Source organism: Eubalaena glacialis, chromosome 10 (assembly GCF_028564815.1).
Source record: "Eubalaena glacialis isolate mEubGla1 chromosome 10, mEubGla1.1.hap2.+ XY, whole genome shotgun sequence".
Lineage (NCBI taxonomy): Eukaryota > Metazoa > Chordata > Mammalia > Artiodactyla > Balaenidae > Eubalaena > Eubalaena glacialis.
Window position 1 is genome coordinate 24,606,969 of NC_083725.1, and position 18,321 is coordinate 24,625,289.

The window sequence follows — 18,321 nt, forward strand, 5'->3', positions numbered from 1 at the left end:
ATTTTCTGAAGTTCTGCTCTGTTATTCCTCGATCTGTGTAGAAATGTAAATGGATAGCCTGTTGTTTTCCAGAACCCCTCCTTAGACTCCCTTCTCAGAGGACCCAGAGGAAGAAGCTCTATCTCCCTTTATCACTAAATCCTTGGCGGGGGGTAGCTTCTCAGAGTGCTCCCCCTTTCTAGGCCGTGGGGTCCCTCCTTTTCCTCTCTGAGTCCTGGAGACACTTTGGGAAGAGCATCAGGTATACACTATTCTCAAGCTAAAAAGGAGCAATGCGGGATGGGTGTCTTTTCCCAATATGTGGAAAAAATTAAGTTAATGGATAGAATTTTCTCTACTTTAAATTTCATTCTCTTAAGCCTTTGACACCAGTTACTCCACTTATCTAAACTAGAATCTAGCATTAGATGGTGTCTGATATTGTGAACATTTTATGTTGAGCTATTTTTAAGTTTAATATGTCCATATTTCATGATGTTCCGTAAAGAGCACCACAACTGATAGTTGTATAGCCGTAAAGGACAAGCTTGATCAACACTGGAGGAGATCATACATGTGCTTCTTAACTCAAATGGGACATTTACATCTTGGAAAGATGGTGGGTCCTTTTCAAGGTATGTATTTGTAAACATCTTCCATTTGCCTCTAAACAAAGCATAAGCAAACTTCAGCAGAGGGATGAGCCATTCAAAACTCTGACCTCTGTGCTCCTTGACCTTCTCATGTCCAGCCACGTTTTCTTCTATTCTTCCTCGGCCCACCCCCACTCCTATGACCATACTCTGGGCCTTGCAATTAACAGGAACTATACCACTTCTCAAATCTCGATATCAAACACACCATTCTCCAATCCATCTCCTCTCGCTCCATCTTTCTAGATACCTCCTCTATCATGAATCTTTGACTTCAAGGAGACCCTTAATCGTTTGACCACATTCATTTCCTATTTTCTATTAGTACCTGCCTAGCTTTACATCCTTTCTTGTCCAGCCTAGATTCTATGGTCCATCATCATAATTTCTTGACAAATACTCTCAACCCCTTTGCTCCTCTCTCCCTCCACTGAACTTGTCTTACAAAATTCCTTTACTGGACTTCTAAATACTGTGCCTTCTCTGTGCCTGCTCCCGAGCAGCTGACTAGTAATGGAGAAAGTCACAAAACAAACTGATTTTTAATTAAATTCATGATGATATATTTCAATTGGGCACCCATTGCTGCCTGGCAATCCTACACTGTCCTGGTAAACTTACTCTCCATTTCTGAAGATAATCATTTCACGCCTTTTCTTCTCTCTCCCAACAACCCATTCCCTTACTCCACACCCATTCTCAGTTGAAGACCTCAATCTTGTTGAGGAAATAGAAACTACTGGATGTTAACTCCCTATTGAACCTGAAAATCCACCTGCAGCAGCAACAACTTTCTCCTTCCCTCGTACTGCAATGGAGAAAATATCTCTTCCCTATTAAAGGCCAATTCCTCAGATATTTTGGTTCTGTCTTCCTTCACTTTTTCAAAGATTGTATTTCTTTGGTTATCTATCCTCTGTCTCTACTGCATCATTATTTTCTCCCACTCTACCAAATCATTCGTATCATGTAAGACATGTTCCCAACTTACAAAACATAAAAATGATAATGACCTTCCTTGATCCTACCAACCTGATTTTTGTTTGTTTGTTTGTCTTTTGGTTTTTGTTTGTTTTGTTTTGCTGGGGGGAGGAGTTGTTTGTTTTAGTCTCACACCTTATATTTACTACTCAACCCTTTCCCATCTGGCTTCTGCTTCCACACTACCGAAACTCCTCTTCTCAAGGTCACCTGATGGTTTTTATGTGGCCACATTAATCTTCACCTTGAACTTCCAGCAGAATTTGGCACCGTTGATTACACCTCCTTCTTGAAACATGCAACTTTTTGTGAACGCTGTGATTTTTAGCTCCTAGTTTCCTTCCTACACCACTGTCCACTCCTTCTAGTTTCCTTTGCTGGATTTTCCTCTTCTGCTGGAATTCTCAATGCTGGACTTCCTTAGGGCTGGATCATGGATCCCCTCTTTCCCCTCTCTTCATTCTCCTTCTAGATGCTCTCATCCCCATGATTGTAAAATGCCACATATCTTCTGATAATTATCAAATTACCATATTTTTATCTCCAGCCCAGCCCTATCATCTGAACTCTAGACTTGCATATCCAAATCCCTACTTCCCATATTCTCCCAAGTGTCCCACTCACGTCTCACAGTTAACATGTCTAAGAGAACACTTCACTTCCACCTCGTCACTCAAACTTGCTTTCAACCTCTCTTCTCCATCTCAGTATACATCACTGCCACCCATCCAATTACCTAAAATAGAATTCTAGAAATCTTTCTTGAGTCTTTCCCTACTCTAACCCCCATCTACCCAATCCAATGACAAATTCTGTCAATTATACCTCCAATATATATTCTGCATTCATTTACCTCTTTTCCATTGCCTTCCCAATCCCCACTGTCATCACTTCCCAAGAGAATTATTGAATTACCATTCTAATTAGGCTTCCCGTTTCAACTTTACCCTCTTTAGTCCCCGCAAAGCAACAAGAATGACTTTTATAAAATATATATTAGATCACGCCTTCTACCTGTGTAATACCCTTCAATACACTGCACTGAGACTAAATCCAAACTCTTTTCCTTGGCTAAGCTAACCCTATGCAATCTGCCCCACCTCCCATTCTCTTCATTCTAGCAAATCTGGCTTCATTTAAACATTCTGCCAAGTCTCCCTCCTCTGGTGCGGCCAGCTGCCCCAGACTGTGAGCCTCAAATTATCTCCATGGTCTCTTCACATAGTTGCTTTCTTCTCATCTTTCCAATGAGACCTCCTCACAGAGGTCTCCTTCAACTGCGGTATCTAAGGAACATGCCCACCTTCCTGCTCATTATCTACCTTAGTCCTTTATTTCTTTACTTCGTTGTACTTAGCATAATGCAGATGGGTTTTTTGATTGTTTGTTTATTTTCCATAATCTTTACTAGAATTTAAATTCTGAGAGCAGGAACCTTGTCTTCTCTTCTCTTTCTCATCATGCCCCTCTGCCTGGTACAGTGCCTGACTTTTAGAAACACTGTAGAATGCATGGATGAATATACAACGAATGTTACATAAAGATACATACTGTGCCCAGCCCACTCAATATATTTCATGGCTCTCAGCTCACCTTCAGATCTGAGTCTTTTCCTTTATGGGATATAAGTGGGTGACCCTAAAACTGCTTAAACTATTTCTCATGGAAGGTTAGTGTGTCCCCAAAGTGACTAGTTGGGGTTCTTATTTTTAGGTTTTGTCTTGCCTCCTCCAATCCAACAGTCACTGTAGGATAGATTACATGGTTTAATAGACAAACAAGGGCTGTGAATGAAGAAGCCACGATCAAAGCCCAGCACTGCCACTCATGAGTTGTGTAACCTTGGGCAAGACACAGCCCTCTCTGACTCTCCATTTTCTCATCTGTGAAATGCAGAATATTATCTGTTTAATCTACTTCAAAGGGCTAAGGTGGTGATTAAGTGGGAAAACATCAATGAAAGACCTTTGTAAATTGTAAAGCACTGAACAAATGATTTACAAGGGTTTCATGGAGCTCTTCTTGTCAGGAAGTAACCAGTGACATTCAGATCCCTCCAAGGAATGATTTAAAGAGTGCCTTTCCCCAGTGCTTGACCTCTGCTGGGCTGGGGCTTTGCCGAAGTCCTGTGATCTCTTCTCTCCTCCACCTCCCAGGTCCTACGTGTTCCCATAGCGAACAAACATGTCAGCTGTTTCTGGTCCATCAGGCACAGTTTCCGTCTGGCAGGACAGATAGAATGTGGGGCTCACTAGCGATTGGGTCAGAACTGTGATCTCGAACCAGAGGGTGATATTTCCTGTTTGGTTTGTCGAGGCTGACAGTCTGGAACAGCCACCAGACCGGCTGCTCAGCTCGCCCCTGCCACCCTCAGCCCTGCTGGAAGAGAACTGGAACCAGCCTTGCCCTTTGCAGTGTCTGCACAGATGCTCCAGTTGGCTTGGCTGTTCCCCATCTTAGATGGGAGGAGAGCCTCTCAGCTCTTATAGAGCACCTGCCCAATGCCCACTGCTCAGGAATGCGCTGGGGCATGATGCTGTACAAAGCAGTTTCCCTGGCTTCCTCAGCTTGGGAGCATTTGGACCCCAGGATGTTTCTGGTGAACTCACCTGTGGCTACCCAGAGTCTTTTTTTTTTTTTGACAATTAAATCCTAGGTCTGGTTCTTTTTTTTCTTTTAATTTTTTAAACCTCTTTATTGGAGTATAATTGCTTTACAGTGGTATGTTAGTTTCTGCTGTATAACAAAGTGAGTCAGCTATAAATATACATATATCCCCATACCTCCTCCCTTTTGCATCTCCCTCCCACCCTCCCTATCCCAACCCTCTAGGTGGTCACAAAGCACCGAGCTGATCTCCCTGTGTTATGTGGCTGCTTCCCACTAGCTATCTATTTTACATTTGGTACCCAGAGTCTTCATGGCTGTGGTCTCCCCCAGCCTTCCCAGGGCACAGAGCTTGGCTTGTGCCATGCCTTACTGCCTTCTGTCCCACCCTCCCCTGGCTCTCTGTCCTTTTCATTCTCTCTCTTAACCTTCTGTCAGCCAGAAGATGAGCTGGTCTAATGGATCTCCTTATTCAAGGAGTATCCACACCCTGTCTCACAGATTCTACTGCGGTGGGTGCTCAGTGCCAGAGCTGAGTGTCAAGGAGGCTGTGTTCTGCAGGTGGGGCAGGGGCTCTCTGCTCCACACACCATCATGCCGTCCTGCCTCCAGCCTTTCTCCAGCTGGATAGCTCTTCATCCACAATGCCCAGGAGATACATTTCTATCCCTTACCCCAGCATCCAAAGTCCTTCACGATGTGGCTCGATACATTCTCTCTATGCCTTTTGCCCACCACACACTAAGTCCCTGTTTTGGCTTCTCTGCTCTACTCACTGTTCACTAAATGCATGTCCTTTTCCTGCCTCGCTCTCTCCTTCTCCTTCAAAGCTTACTCCAAAAAGTCTTCCTTTGTTCATTCGGCCCATGCCGCCCTCTCTTCTCTCTCAAGGCCAAAGCATTTATTGTCTGCACAGCACAGAGTAGCATCTTCTTTGCTGTTTTGCTTCATTAACCTAGTGGGTTTTTTTTTCTTTTTTTTACTCCACTGCCCTGAGTGTCTGACTTTCTTTCTAAGCTAGTTCCTTGAAGGGCAAGGACTGAATGTTACAGTATTATTAACACAATGCCTATCACATAGAGGTGCTCAGAACATTTGTTGAGTAAATAAATGGATGAATGGGTAGTGAAAACTTCATCTTTTCTTTAGTGTGCTTTCTGCACAGGAGTTCCCATTTTGGTTCTTTTTAATCCCCTGGAAATAGTACCCTGGAAATTTCTCAAATCCTGTGTTTTCTTTGGGATTTTTGGCCTTGCTCTGCCTAGAGAGTCATTCATTCACTGTGTGTGTGTGTATACATATATATCAATTTTTTGTACATATATCAATTTATTGTATATGTATGTGTATATATATGCATGTATATTATTATATATATTTGCTACTGGTTTTTAGCACAGCACACTTATTAGACTGAAGTTTAACCTCAACTTTAATTCTACTTTCTCTTTTCATTACCTTTTGTTGCCTTTAGTGGTTTTTAAAAAACTTTTTACTTAAAAATTTTTCATTGAGATGTAATTGATGCATAACATTACACTAGTTTAAGGTGTACAACATAATGATTCAATATTTGTGTGTGTATACATATATCTCTCTCTATATATGTCTAGATATATATCTTAGTGTTTTTTGCGGTTTAGTTTTTTCTCCCCTGCTAGATTTTAGGCTCCATGAGGATGGGATGGTATCTTTGCATAGTGGTTAAGAGCATATTTTGGGAACCAGACAAACTTGAGCTCAAATTGCACCTCTACCACTCATCAGTTATGTCATGTTTAGCAAGTTACTTAACTTCTCTGGACCTCTGTTCTTCATCTATGAAGTGGAGATAATAATGGATTTTACCTGTGAGGGTGGAAACACGAGAAAGGAAGAGATAATGTATGTAGTGTGTTTAGCAAAATTCCTAGCATATAATAAATGTTCATTAAATGATAGTAATAATAACTGTTGTTATTTTTTTAAGTCCTGTCTCTTCTACAACACACATACTAGAGTCAAGTGTATAGTAGGTGCTTATCCAGCAATTGTGGCTCATCCAGAAATCCATGAATTTATATCAAGAGTTCAGAGGGCAAATCTGAAAAAGAATAACTGAATCACTTTGCTATAAACCTGAAACTAACACAACATTGTAAATAAACTATACTTCAATTTAAAAAAATAAAGAGGTAAGCCCCTGAAAAAAAAAAGAGTTAAGAGGGCAAGGACAGACCCATGAACAGATTTGCCAAACATTATACATAGTTTAGCTGGGGTCAGTGCCCAGGTCTTCTGAATGCTAGTCTAGAGCTCTTTCCCATTTCCCACGATGTTAAGTAGACCAAGGAAGTGCTCCTGGGAGAAGAAAGGGAGGAGGCTATCTTTTTTTGTTTTAATTAATTAATTAATTTATTTTTGGCTGTGTTGGGTCTTCGTTTCTGTGCGAGGGCTTTCTCTAGTTGTGGCAAGCGGGGGCCACTCTTCATCGCGGTGCGCAGGCCTCTCACTATTACAGCCTCTCTTGTTGCGGAGCACAGGTTCCAGACACGCAGGCTCAGTAGTTGTGGCTCACGGGCCCAGTTGTTCCGCGGCATGTGGGATCCTCCCAGACCAGGGCTCGAACCCGTGTCCCCTGCATTAGCAGGCAGATTCTCAACCACTACGCCACCAGGGAAGCCCGAGGAGGCTATCTTACTATCACTAAGCAAAGCACACCAGAAGAAAATTATTAATAAGTACCTTATTAGCCACGTTTTCACCCTTGCTATAGATAAGAAAAGGTGGAAGCCAAAGGGAGATTTTTTCCTTAATAGAAGGAGAACTATTTGAACAGTTAGAGCTGGCCTGGGTTACCCCATAGAGCTCCCTGGTACCAAAGCCCTCAGCCGCAAGCCCGAATGGCTGCTTGCTAGGGAAACTGCGGAGAAAATTTGCAAACCTGCTAGGTGGTTGGTCAAGATGACCTGAGGGCTTTCCTCCACCACTTTAGCCAGGCTCGTACCAGACATGCGAGACTGAGAGCAGCAAGCCTGCCGGCCCGGCCTCTGTCCTCCACCCAACCCCACCACCCTCCCTCCTCCTGTTCAAAGGCCCCTGCTGCAGGAGTGCAGGAAGATGGAAGATGTCATAAGATCGTTCAAGTTTTCAAGAATTCTTGTAACTATAGAATATGTCAATTAGTCCTGGCTTGGCCAGGAGGAAGTTCCGGCATCTGCTCCAGGCTTCTGCCGTCCAAGTTCCCACTGCCAGGAGGCCTCAGCCATATCCCAGACTCCATTAACTATAACCATATTTCACCTACACACAATGAACCCCTAAGATACCAAATCATGCTGTCCCTTTGTCTTCAAAACTACCACAGGATGCGGTCCTGGGAAGGAGTGCAGTCAGTCTCTGTGGATGATCCCCAAGCTCCCTGGTCCCTAAGCCCTGCTAATTGCAGCCCCAGTCCCTCGGGGCCCAGCTGCAGAGGTGACCTCGGGTCAGCGTACTGTGGAGGGAGCTGTGGAGAGCACGGCTAACAAAGGGAGGGAGGGGCAGGCAGCTACCCAGAGAGATCGAGTCGGAGCCTGACAAATGGAGGGACTTTGTGTGAGATCAGCAAAAGAGGAGACACAGACACTTGACCTGGTTTGGAATTATTGCAAATCCATCAGGCTCTGTGCAAATTGAGACCATAATTCAGATTGTTCATATCGTCACCAGCATCCCCATTTCCATTAAGCCCTGCTGTCCATCTCCCCTGGGCCTGGCTCTGTCCAGCAGCTAATGGAAGGGGTCGAGCTAGCACTAAATTAACAAACCACTCTGGAGGGGTCAGCCCCCAGACAAGCCCTTCCAGCCCAGAGGCCATGGTTAACCTTGAACAGGTTCCTGTCGCTTCCTTCTCAGCCTCAGGTGCAGCTTTGGCAGAAAGATGCTCATTGACAGGGTGTGGTGGACTGAGCTGGGGACCATATGAAGTGGGTTTGAACCCCAACTCTGCATCTCATTAGCTCCATGACCTCAGGTAATTTATATAAACTGGTGAAACCTTGGGTTTCTCATCTGTAAAATGAGAAAGATAAAAGACATACTTGCTCTATATCTGCTTAATACTATGCTGTATCTGGTATTAAGCCAAAGCTGATGATGTAGGTGAAGATGCTTTGAGATTTATGATATGCTATGCAAATGTGGGTGCCTATGGATGCTTCCCTGGTTGGCGTCCAGGGACCCTGTAGTGAGTGAGAGCCCAGCATATGTCCAGCTTCTGTCCAGACTGTCCTTGTCTCAGGGTTTGGGGCTCTGTCCTATCCCACTGTGGATCACCCCTCCTCAAGTGAGAGGCTCAACTGAAGTGTGTCAGGTACCATTAGGGCTGGCAGCAAGCGCTCTGAGGCTGGGGTCCCCGCCCTTTACCTGGGGCCCTGCTCAGAGGAAAGGGGAAGTGGGCAAGTATCTTTACTGGACACTTATGTGACAGGCCCTCCGCTGTCTGTTCTCCATGCATTCATAAACTCTACCAGCCTTCACAAAAGACTTCTGAGGTGGAGATCAGAAGTCTTATCCTCACTTTACAGAGGAAGAAAGGGAGGCGTAAAGAAATGAATGAAGCAAATGAATTTATTCATTAATTGAATTAAAGCCTGTAAGTGGGGCCTGGATTTGATTCACTCTGCCCCAAAGCCTAGCTCTTCCGACTCCACCTCCTGTCTTTAAATTGACCTTTCCACGCTTTGCCCTGGGGCAGAGCCAGGGATAAGGACCAAGTGGTGGTCCCTCAGGAAGTAGGATTGATTATTGAGGGAGGTGGGGCTGGGTGGGGTCCCTCAGCAGCAGCCCGAGGATTTCATCCTTCTCTGGAGAAACAAGGCAGAAAGATGTGACCCCTGCTGGTTGCACTGGAGTTGGCCTAGCTGGGAGACTAGTGGTGGGTTTGTGTCCATTTGTTCAATCAGTGGCCAACCAGGCTCCTGAGTAAGCTCCAAAGGCAGCTGCAGCTACACTAGAGGGGTAGCCATGGTGCCCTCTGCTGGGGTGGCCTCTGGGGGAGTGATGGTCACATGGGGCCCTCCAGACCACAACTAGGGCTCCTGTAAGCAGACGCTGTATAATGCACTGTGCTGGCCCCTCGGGTTCTCTCTTTTCTCTCATTAAATCCTCTGCTGGCTGGAGAGGAATGCTTCCTTCTAGCCTTCCTATGGGGTATTCCTTCTGGTAAATGGTTTACACAGAAGTGTGATGACAGGTAGGAACTCAGTACATTCATTTTCCTAGTGGGCACTTTTTAATGGAGAAGGGCCTGAAGCCAGTAATGGGTAACTGGACCTAACTCCAGAACAAAGAGTTGGTCCCAGTGGAGGACTGGTCTCCTCCCAGAGGAGCCTGTGGAAGAGTGATCCTTAGACAGGGGATGGGCCAAAGCCTTCCTAAGAATACTGACAGCAGCAAATAACACTTGCTGCTCACAGAGTGTTTACTGGTGCCAGGCACGTGCTCCTTTAAAATCCTCTGCTAGCAAGCACCTTGTCCTGTTTGAATTCTGATTCCTGGGAGCTGTGGTCTTGGGCAAGCCACTTAACCTCTCTGAGCTTCGGGTCTGGAGATAAGAAGACCTGCCTCATGGAGAACGCGAGATGATTATGTTTGTGTGATGCTTGTAGGGCTCCTGATCCTGTGATCAGCCCATATTAAGCCCTCAATAAGTGATAGCTCTTTCATCATATCCATTTCTTTCTCTGAGCATGATTTTGTGAGGCCAAGTGAGAAAATGTAGGTTAAAGTGCTTTGTCAATGTTGAGGGCTAAGTGTGAAGTGTTTCTGTTATTAATTTTATTTTGTTATTGTCACCCTAGGGGGTCACAAGCCACCCTCTCCTCTCAGTGTAAGTCCTCACCCGGGCAGAGCAGCTCTCCCACCTTCTGGGTCTGGCTCCACCAAAGTGCAATCCCACGTCATTCCCTCCAGGAACCATGGAATTGTCCCCGGATTGGCCTTTGACTCTCGAGATAAGCCACACAGATCAGCCACATCTGAAGGTTATTACCAAGGGTCTGAGATAACGCTTACCAGTGCTCTTCTGGGCCTTTGTCAGAGGAAAAGAATGAGAGTGGATTGTATCTTCCTGCTTACCAAGAGCCAGCCTTCGGAGAACACTATCTTCTCAGGATCGCTCTTCCCTTCTGTCCTCTCCAAGATTTTACGTACTACCCCTCCGAGCATTCGCGGTAACACGCTACCTTGCTGTCCTTCTTTCCTCATTTCATACTTTGTTGGGTAGCTGTTCTGATTTTTGCAGGCCCTACTCAAATGCATTGGGGTATAAAGGAAAAAGTTAAGAAGTTAGTATCAGAAAACCCAGTGATGACACTTACTAGCTGGCTGATTTTGGGAAAATCACTTAACTCCTTTGAGCCTCTGTTTTCTTTATTTGGTAAAGTGGAAGAGATAGTCAAATGAGATAGTAGGTATAAAACTGCCTTGTAAATAGTAAGTGCCAACAAAACTAGTTACAAGTCCTATGGTCTCTGAGTCCTCTTCTTTCTTGGCCCAGTGCTATTCTTCCTTGATACTCAATAAAAGGGAGGAAGAGAAAAGCCAGCACTTATTTAGAAACCACCAAGTGCCAGGTGCTTTGACATATCTTATTCATTTAATAAGCTTTATTGTCTGCATTATAGAGATGAGGAAAACGTAGGCTTAGTTAACTGTTTTTGTTCAACATCATACAATTGATACTCAGAGGATTTGAATTTGAATCTGTGTGACCTTAGAAGTAGGGTATTTCTGCTTGTCGTCAGCCCCAGATGGTCCTAATGATCCTAATCCCCAGAATATGAGTGTCACCTTATATGGCAAAAGGGACTTTGCAAATATGAGTAAGTTGCAGATCTTGAGATGGGGCAGTTATTCTGGATTACCCAGGTGGGACAGATGTGTGGATGAAGAATGTCGCCTGCCATATCGGAAAACAAAGGATGTTGTGGCCATCAATGCATCAGCCACTGCAGCCACCCCAGCTGCAGCGCACCCTGAGGGGATTCAGGATGGTGAAAAACTGGATGCTGGTCCTAGATAGTTAAGGTGCATATCAAAGGAATGATTTCAATGAGCCCAAACTCTTGTATCTTCCAATACATAGAAAAGCACTAAATTCATTAACTTGAGATGTCTGGCTTTATTTACTTAACAGTAATCTTTCCATGTTCTGACTACCTGGATTACTTTACAAGGACCCCTATATATCCTGGTTCCTCCCTGACCACTTCAGAGCAGTCCCTCAGAGCTATCTGAGAGGCTGTCTCCCTGGCTTAAGTCCTCAGTACGTCTGCCGAATAAAACATGATTCTCAACTTTTAGGTTGTGCACTGCATTTTTTTTTTCAGTGGACAGATGTAGTCACAAGTGTCTTTGTAGAGAGAAGGTGATGTGAAGGCTGTAGCAGAGAGAGGTTTGAAGATGCTTTCCTGATGGCTTTGAAGATGGAGGAAGTGGCTGTGGGCCAAGGAATGCAAGAAATGCAACTCTAGAAGTTTGAAAAGCTAGGAAATGGATTCTCCCTTAGAACCTCCAGAAGGAACCAGATCTCCTGACACCTTGACTTCAGTGAAACAGATTTTCAACTTCTGGTCTTCAGAATTATGAGAGAATAAATTTGTTTTAAGCCACAAAGTTTGCAATAAGTTGTTAGAGTGGCCATAGGAAACTAGTAAACTGCTAAATCATGCCATGTCCTTATTTCACCATTTTATATTCTCTTTGCTGCCCTAAAGTTCCAAATTATAGATTTCTCCAAACTTTCCTATGCCCTGGAGGATCAGGCAGTCCTTCCTGGTCAAAGCAATTTGCTGAAAAATGTTTAATATTTTAATATATACCTACTAGGAGACCACGCTGTGAAAGACATTGTGAAAGATGCCCCAAAATGGTCCTCACGGAGCCTATTAGTATCTATGGTGCAACCCTAGAACTCAGCACCTCACAACAATATATATTTTCTGATCTCACACAGTTTCTATGGGTCAGTTGCTATTTAGCAAGTATTGATAAGAGGTTCTGGCTCAGGGTCTCTCATGAGGCTGCAGTCAAGATGTCAGCTGGACGAAAGTTATCTGAAGGCTTGACTAGGGCTGGAGGATCCACTTTTAAGATGGAAGAAAGTTTAGAATTTAGCATCAGAAAACCCTATTCTGAAATTTCTTTCATTCTCTAGTAAATGACTCATGGAGTTGTTGGCAAACCTCAGTTTCTTGCTGGTTATCAGCAGGAGACCTCAGTTCCTCACTATGTGGGCCTCTCCATAGGGCTGCTTGAGTGTCTTCATGTCATGGCAGCTGCTTCCCACAGAGAGAGAGAGAGAGAGCAAAAAGAAGCTGCTGTGCCTTTATGACCTAGTCTTGGAAGTTACATGACATCACTGTTGTCACATTCTCTTCATCAAAAACGAATTACTAAGTACAGCCCACATTCAAGGAAAGGAGAATTAGGCTTCACTGAGAATTTGTGGATATATTTTAAAATCATCACAAGGAGTTTACAGTGGAGATGAGGGGCCTGAACATCCCTACACTGGAGGACAATGAAGGGCAGCCTCTAATTATAGGCAGAACTGACCAGAAGCTCCTGTCTCTGGAGCGAAGATCAGGAAAATGAAGGTGTGGACTCCAGGGGTCAGCAAAGACTTCCAGGAGCCAGGCTTGAAAAAACAGTGTAACATTAAAAAACAAACACTACCTCTTTCAAAAATTATTAAAAGCAAGTGATACACAATATAGACATTTTGAAAATGTAGAATATAAAGAAGAAAAATACAAAATCATGTGGGTAGAAAAGGAGGAGGGGGAGCCTTTCTGAGGGGACAATAGCCATGATCAAAGGCAAGAAGCTGGGAATAAACACGCCACGTGCCTCTGGTTTTCTAACAGAAGCAAAAGGTTACTTGTTATATAGAAGGGGCTAGATTTTGTAAACAAATAAACACACAAATGCTCAACTCAGAAATTACTGTTCGTTAGAGGCAGGCCCACTCTGCCCAAGCCAGAGGAGCTGGACTATAATTCAGAAGGAGAGGGGCAGGTATTTGAGAAGGATTAGGCCTGGAGATGAGGTTCCACAAGTGGCAGTAACTCCATGGGAAGACATAGTGTGTGCGGTGATCATGAGAGATTGGGGGAGAGTGTATTTAGGGGGTCAGGTAGGGGAGCACCAATGTCGGGGGAGGGGTGATGCTATACACAAACTTGGGGCAGAATCAGTACGAAACGTCCGAGAAAGTGCTGAGATCAGCAGACCAAGGTCAGCCACCAGGTCTGCCTCTATACACAACAGAGAGAGGAACTGTTATCAGGGCAGAATTCTCGACACTGGACACTGGAGGCTAAGTGACTAGGAGGTGAGCTTCTGATAAATGATGGAGCTGGGGTCCAAACAAACAGTCCCTCATGGTTATCTATTTATTTTGCATGATATACCGAGCACTTTCTGTATATCACAATACACCAAGTTTTTAACATCTAGTGTCTAATTTCACCCTGACAAAAATTCTATGAGGTATTATTATCTTCTGTATCTGATAGGTAATGTTTTGGCTACTCATAATATACAGCCCAAAATAACTAGCTTAAATACATAAGGATTTATTCTTTCATGTAAAAGAAGCTTACAGCAAGACAGCCCAGGGCTGGTATGGAGGCTCCTCAGAGTTAACAGGGATCCAGGGTCCTCCATCTTTCTGTTTTGTCATCCTCAGTGTATTTCTTTTTCTTCTCACTCACCTCATGGTCCAAGATGGCTGCTTAAGATCTAGTCATCACATCCACATTCTGGGCATCAGGAAGGAAAGAAAGGGGGAAAGACAAAGAGCTTATTTCCCAGCCAAACTAGCTCTTTATAAGCAGCTTCTCTACCAGTTGCACACAGTACTTTTACTTCCATCTTATTGGCCAGATATTAGTCACATGGCTGCTTCTAGCTGCAAAGCTGCTGTGTCTTTTAGCTTTGCACATTTATGCCCAAGAAAAGTCAGTCTACCTCTAAGGATGAAAGGAAGACTGGATATAGGATGGCGTGCAGCAGTTTTTGCCACATGTTTTTTGCATGTGAGGCTCGGGAAGGTCAACAGGCCTAAAACCATGTGTTGAATATTAAGCAACAGAACTAGGTCTCAAATCCAGAGTGTCTGACTCTGAAGTTCCAGAGAGAGAAAGAGAACACAGGTGAGAAGGAGAGCAAGAGAAAAAGAGTGTGGGACAAAGTTTATCAGAGCATTTTACTTGGACCTAGGGGTAAATTAGGGAGGCAGAGCCACAGAGAAGTCAGCAGCCCAGTACTATCCCCAGCACCTAATGGGGGGCTCAGTAAATATGAAGCAAATGGAACATAAAATCCTGCAGGCACTTAAGCAATGCTTTAAAAGTCAGCAGAACTGAGAGAGCGCCATCTTAGTCTTTCATAATTTACATGTTGACTTCTCTCCCACTCTAGTGGAATAATTCATGTTATAGGTGGATGGAAGACCATAGTTAGAAGTGACTAGAGAGGGTCTTAGAGCACATCAGTTTAGAGATGAAGGAACGAGGATGCCGCTGACTTTGTATGCTGGGCTGCTGGGGTCTCAGGGTGGGGAGGTGGAGTGGAGGGCGGGGGAGGAAAAGGGCAGGCAGAGTGCATTAGTTTGCTATTGCTGCCAAAACAAAATACCACAGACTGGGTGGCTTCAACCAACAGAAGTTTATTTCTCACAGTTCTGGAGGCTGGATGCCCAAGATCGAGGTGTTGGCAGGGTCAGCTTCTGGTGAAGTCTCCCTCCTTGTCTTGCAGGTGGTTGCTTTCTCCCTGGGTCCTCACATGGCCTTTACTCTGTTTATGTACATCCCTGCTGTCTCTTCTTCTAAGGATGTCAGTCCTATTGGATTAGGGCCCTTACTTATGACCTCATTTAATCTTAATTACCTCTTTAAAGGCTCTGTCTCCAGATACATTCACATTCGGAGGTACTAGGAGTTAGGACTTAAACATATGAATTTTGAAGGGGGCACAATTCAGTTCACAACAAGGAAGGAAACAAAAGACAAGAGAAAGAGGCAAACCTAAGAATCCCAAAGGAGTGGTATTTGAAGGTGAGCTTTCCCCAGTCTTTTGGTGGTGGCTGTGGAGAGTTAAGGGGTGAAGTGTTAAGAGATATCTGGAGAGACCCTTCCAACTGGAAGCTGTCCAGTAGTGGCACAGAGAGGCCAACAGGGGGTGTTGTGGAGTCACCATTTGCCACAGGTTTCCCAAGTTCTTATCCATGCCCAGCATCAGGGCTCCCTTCTCTTACCCCCTAACTCTCTCCTCCTCACTTAACCTTCAGTCACTCCTCAGATTTTGGTTATCCCTACACCTTCTTGTTCATCTGGGAGATGGGGAGGATATAGTTGAAAAGCGATGAACTTGGGTGGCTGACAGACCTAGCTGGGACTTCATTTCCCTACTTACTTCATCTCATACGTACATTCATGCTTAAAAGGTAACCATTTAAGAAACTGTACATAGTGCATTCCATTGAACTGGTTGGGTCATTCTCAGCTAAACATTCTCTTTGTCTTTGTAAAAGAATCTATTGAAAATTTTGGGTGGAGAGATTGGTATAATTTTGAATTGTGGTACTTGCAGTGAGTAACCCGGTAAACAGTTCACCTGATAGCATGGTGACAAAGGTGACAGCCTTGACGAAATTTAATTCCTACTTCTGTATCTACAAGGGGCATCTCTCTGATTTTTCCATATCTAATCAGTCCACCTTGGATAACTTTATCTTTCTATGGAAGACAATCTTGTATGGTTTTGAACACAGAGTCCAAGTCTTGATCTGCACATTTTATCTTAAATGGGCAGATGTTGTTATAAAGCACCTCCTCTAATCCTCTAAACCTTAATTACCTTTAAGACTATAAAAAACATTGAACTCTACTGCAATCTCTCCATTGCTTCTGCACCAAAGTTCAGGAACGTGGCTGCATGGTCATTCTCTTGACCTTGGGCTACAGAACTGCCTAGCTTTCTGCTTTAGAGAAGTGAATGGAAATTCATACCTATAGTTGGTTGCAGCCAGGAGTGAGGTCTACAAGGTTGTGTTCAAGGTGAGGTTTCGTGGGGAGATGTCGTTGATGGGTGTATGGGCTACGGAAAAAGAGTGGAGGCATCCACTCCCCACACACACCCAGACTGGACCCTGTGCAAGTGGAATCAGGAAGTTTTTATTTAGAGGATGCTCCAGCAGTCTTGGGTTGGGTAGTATTCCCTCCATTCATGGTTTTGGAATAAGGAAGGGTGGAAAAGCCTCAGAGCATTTTTCCTTTCTCCTTCCACCCCCCCCCCCCGCCCCCCGCCAAACTCCCGCCTTTCCCAGCAGAAACTTTATCTAGAAGCCTTCAGTCCTGCAAGTTTTGTGATGTTACTTTAAAGAGCCTCTGGATGTCTGTTGGTTACACACTTGGGATATCTGGTTTATGTTGTGTCTAGTGGCCTCCCCGCTCTGCTTAGCTTAGAAGTCTGGCAGTAATCATGTATTATGCAGAGCGTTTTGCATTTCAAAAGTGCTTGCTAAGTTTTGTAGCAGGTGCTGTCAATGCCCTGCCCATACCCCCTGGTCCTCATCTGCATTCCAGCCGGCCTTCCACTGCCGGTGGCGCCTAGGATACATTGCCTGTTGGCTCTCTCTGGCCACCAGAGCCTGCTATGCCTGCCAGAGCAGCTGGCTGGAAGTACCTGGGAATGAGAGATGCACCCCAGCCTCCTGTCCCTCAGGCTCTGAAGCACACTCTCTACACTGGGGCCAGAGGTCCTAGTAGGATGGCGCCTGGGTTTCTTCCCTCCCCATCTCACTTTCCCATTACCCTACTGATGTTTCCTGAGGTCACTTCTAAAGAAAAACTATTTCTCTACTTACATCACTTCTGATACCAAGTGTGTGGGGAACATTTCTCCCCACACCAACCAGTTTCCAACTCCCTGGACACCAGCTGGGTGTCCTATAACTTAATTCAATTCTGACCCTAACTACCTGGAGTCAGTGTCGGACCCCGCAGGTTAAGGACCCCGTCCCACAAGACTGCCCCCACTTCAGAGGCCAGTTGCAAGCAGTGGGTCCTCAGTGTTCCCACACTTCTGTCTGACTTGGCTACAGAGGCAGGGGATCCTATAACACCCCGCCCACCTTGCTCTACTCTCTCCCCCACCCCCTGCTCCAGTTTTGATTATTTGCTGAAATGCATCAAAAAACTCATGGAAAGATTTACTTACATTTGCCCATTTATTGTAAAGGATCCAGATGAACACCCAGATGAAGAGGTACATAGGGCAAAGTCTAGAAGGGTCTTGAGTGCAGGAGCTTCTGTCCCCATGGAGTTGGGGTGCACTGCCCTCCTGCCATGTGTTCAACAGCTTGTAAGCTCTCTAAAACCCATAGTTTAGGGATTTTTTATGGAGACTTCATCATGTAGGTGTGATTGATTATTGACTCCGTCTCCAGTTCCTCTCCCCTCCCCTGAGAATGAAGATGGGGCTGAAAGTTCCAAGCTTCTAATTACGGCTTGGCCTTTCTGGTGACCAGCACCCATCCTGAAGCCATCCAAGAGCCCACTAAGAGTCACCTCATTAGAACAAAAGATGCTCCTATCATCCAGGAAATTCCAAAGGATTTAGTAGCTCTGCGTAAGATGCTCCTAGCATCCCTGTCACTCAGGAAATTACAAGGATTTTAGGGGCTCTGTGTCAGGAACCAGGATCAAAGACCAGATATTAAAACAAAAGATGTTTCTAGTACCCTTATCACTCAGGAAATTACAAGGGTTTTGGAACTCTTTGTCGAGAACTGAGGACAGAGACCAAATATATATTTCTCACTATGTCACAATCTCCCAAATAAACTACTTGCTGGAGTAACTCAAACCAAGGTAGATTCCCATGACTGAGTGCCAGACACTATACGAGGTGCCTGTGACACTACCTGGGGCTACACAGCACAGTGGTCAATGTCACAGCCTTCAGAACCCAACTGCCCAGGGTTCACAGTTTCAAGGTCACCCTTTAGTAGTTGTGTGACCTTGGACAACTTACTTAATACTCTTTGTGTCTTGCTTTCCTCATTTATTTT